The sequence below is a fragment of the Mastomys coucha genome, unplaced genomic scaffold, assembly GCF_008632895.1.
Source record: "Mastomys coucha isolate ucsf_1 unplaced genomic scaffold, UCSF_Mcou_1 pScaffold20, whole genome shotgun sequence".
NCBI classification, from domain to species: domain Eukaryota; kingdom Metazoa; phylum Chordata; class Mammalia; order Rodentia; family Muridae; genus Mastomys; species Mastomys coucha.
Genome location: NW_022196903.1, coordinates 133,447,702 through 133,451,688, shown reverse-complemented (window position 1 = coordinate 133,451,688; position 3,987 = coordinate 133,447,702).

Below are 3,987 nucleotides of genomic sequence, written 5' to 3'. Positions count from 1 at the left end.
TAATTTTCTTTTCCTACGGGGACTTAGCCTGTGTATTTGGATCATAATACTAAGGAGTAGAGAAAGGAGGAGGGAGCCATTCAGTTCATGAGTAATGAGTAGAGACCTTTTGAATCTGCTCTGAGATTTTCAGAATTGCACTTGGAACTTGACATGAACACACACTAAGACTTCAGTCACGGAGTAAAACTTCCTCTTCTACATTTTTATCTAGGGTAATTCTGCATTACTCAACAGGACAAAGTAATAACTTAATTACTTAAATGCTTTGCTCAGCTCTGCTTTAAATTTGAGGAGCAATGTTTTTGACTAAGCACAAGCAAAACTGAAGATGAAACTGGTGGCTATTAGACTTCTATCATTTTGCAGCAGAGAATTCTGCCATGTTCACTCAGAAACTGAATCCCTCAGTGAATAAAAATAATTCTCTTTTATTTGCAATCCATTTACGAACATCTTGATCTTAGTAGCTAATGAAACCAGGGACATTATCAAATCTGTGTGGTCCTAGACTGAAATATTTCTTAGGAACTACCTGGCATGTGACACTTTTGAAGTACATTTTTCTGCTTGCTTCTTCTTTTCCTTCTGGTCTTTGTTCCCCTGGAAGGAACAGTTTAAATGACAGTCCTATAAGCAGTCTCATCCCACAGTCCTCTGCAGGCTGAAGCAGCTGGAGCACACACCCCCACACATACTTTATGGTATTGCTGGATGCTTTTTCTTCCACATTTCAGTTTCTCTGAGTGTGCTCTGTGACCTGAGATGTTGCCTAGGATACAGTTGATGGGAATCTTCTCTCCTTTGGTCTCTGGTTGGATTATGCCAAATTATCTCTCTACAGGGACGTAGAAAGCGACAGGAGAATGAGGTTGCAGCATTTTCTGCAGAATTCCAGCCTTTGATGGTCATTTTGTGATGTCCAAATTTTTCTACAGTAGAGCAGAAATATGGTTAGCTGGTGTTTTCCAAAGAGCTTTGTCTTCAACTCCTTAAAAGCCTCCTCCGTCAGAGCTCTTTGCTTAGATACAGTCACCTTCTCCACAGAGTCCTAACACTCTTCCCTGTTGTTACTAAGCCTCATGAATTGATTTATACCTCATTAATCATCAAACTGGGATGCCCTATTTGTTTCAATCTACTCGATAAATACTGGCCAAAAAGAAGAGTGAATCCTAGTGTAGATGTGAAGGAAGCTCATGGAATTCTGTAGGTTTTGAAGATAAAAGAAGAAACTATATGAAATAGATGCTGAAAACTGTGGTATATCTTAGCAGAGCATGAGTATTAAAAAGCAAGTGGAACTAATTATACACATTGGCATTATCATAAGGCCGAGCACAACTGAAACTCCAAGGGAACGATGTTCATCCTTGCATCCTTACAGAGTCACATTTCAAACATGCATGCCTGATACTTGAATGCAGATAAAAAGATAACTGTCTGGCAGAATAGATTGTTAACATTAAAGATTGGCAGGCACAATGGAGTGCAGGATGAAAGGGATTGTTATTTCAGAGGACAAAGATGGTGATGTGTCAACCCATACAACTTAAAGAATGATCTCTGAAGGACAATGTCTGATGACAGATAAAACTGAGCAAAGTAAGCATGTCAATTAGATACAATAAACTACTCCCTTCAGGAAATTATAAAACATCAACTTCCAAAAGGAGCTTACTCTCCATGGAAGACTTGAACCTGCAAGAAGGCTTCCTAAACATTCCAGCTATAAGGTTGAACTCAACCTAAGTCCCTTGGGCTTGAAAAACTGATAACAATACTCAGGCTTGAAGTTTTGGAAAAGATACTGTTACTAGTATTTACCTGATAGGTTCACTCAAGAAACACATTATGTTCATTAATCTTACAGAGTATATAAGAACTAGTGTTCTGCAATCAGGTTCTCTTCAGGGCAAGTACATTTACTTTTCTCCCCAGTCCATGTTTAGTTTTCTTTGTAACTTATTTTCAACATTATTTTTAGTAATTTGTTCCCTTTTGTTTTGCTGTGAGGTATTTCAGTGCTGGATTTGAACCAAGAAGTATTTTCAAGTGACATAAATCTTGATTTTTAAAAATGTCTGGGTGCATTCAACACCACTTAAAATTTAATGTAATTTATGTCTTAAACCATGCAACAATTCCAAAGTTCATAATCACTAGATGTCACCATAATCACTTAAAATCTTTAACTGTGTGTGTGTGTGTTAGCATGCTGCAGCACATGTGTGGTGACCAAAGGGCAGGGTGCGGGAGTTGGTTTTCTTCTTCTTGCGTTGGGGCCCAGGGTTCAAACTCCGATCATTCAGCTCAGTGATGGGCATATTTAGTTGCATCTTGTCACCCTGATGGAGAGCATTTTAGTTTGTATTTTTGTTCTAACTTCTTATTTGAACCCATTAGAGTAATAGTCATTATTTCTTCAGAAAATTATATTCACCATTTCTTTTTGTTTAACAACTTTAGAGAGCCCTGACAAAAACACTGAGATACATTGTAAGTTCAATACCTGTTAGAAGAGACTCTAACTCAAAATAAATGAACCAATTAATTAAATATATAAATAACTAAATTTTGTTATTAATGTAGGACTTCTATGTAATAGAAGTTATAATAACAATAATTTGATGATAATATATGGAGCATGAGAGCCCAGGAATTAATCACGGTTTGATTTTGTGCATGAAGATAGTTGGACAACAGTTAATAAATGGTAACAGAATTACTAACTATATGCTTAACACTACCCTATATACTATAGCTATGTAATGCTTTGCTTTAAATTTGATTTCTGAAACATTTTCAGTTTTATTGCATAGGTTGCAAATATCCCACTTTTAAGAATCAGCTTTAACAAATGAATAACTCAAGAATCAGATAGTAAGCTGTGATATCACAATGCCTAAAGATATGGTAAAGTTGAAAACAGCATCGGATACCATGTTGTCTTAGTGACTTTTTTATTGCTCTAACCCACTATGACCAAGAAAACTTAAAGGAAAGTTTATCAGGACTTACAGTTTCCAAGGGTTTGAGTTCATGACCATCGTGTGTGTGGGGGTAGGAGGAAGAGGGCATGGCAGTCAGGCATGATGCTGGAGCAGTAGCTAAGGAGTCCTTTATTGTGTGACAACAGCTACCACCAGACAAAGAGAACCTATTAGGAATGGCGAGAGATTTTTTTTTTCAAAACCCCAATCCCAGTGACCTACCTCTGCCAACAAGGTCACACCTCCCAATCCTTTCCAAACAGTTCCACCAAATTGGGAACCAAACATTTAAATATGTGAGCCCATGAAGGCTCATTCAAACCACTACACATAAGAAGGAAATTGTGTCTGGAATTCTTTTTATTTAAAAGATTGTATTTTAGCTTTAATCATGAATGCGGGTGTATGTGCATGGGTGCAGATTCCCACAGAGGCGAATGGAGTAGGTCCATTGGAGATGGATAGAATCACTGGTGATTGTGAGCCACCCCGTGTTAATGCTCAGAACTGAACTCTGGCCCCCATCCTGTGGATGGAACTTCTCTTATTGAGAATATTCTGGCTTACTTACCTAAAAAAGATCTCTGAGATTCAATATTTTAGTAAGTCCATCACAACCTCTTACTCCAGTACCCCCTCCATCAATAGAGTTACTGATAACCACTGAGAGAGTGAGGAGCCATTCATTGAGAACCGGGAGGTGCTCTGTATTCCTATTTTAACAATAGGACTAGAAGTGGCTTTTTAACTATTTGACCTATGACAAGACCATAGTAGTACCCAGCCTCTGGACTGCAAGCTGTTGTCACTGTTGCCTGAACCTCTGACAACAGAAACAACAACAGGAACCACTACAACAACAGAGAAGATAAGTGTGTGCTGTTTTAATCACTGTATCTGTGGCATTATGTGCATCATGTAGTGTTGCCCGCACAGTCGTCTCGCCAGCAAGAAGACACGCAGACACCAGGATCCTTCTGCAGCAAGCATTTAT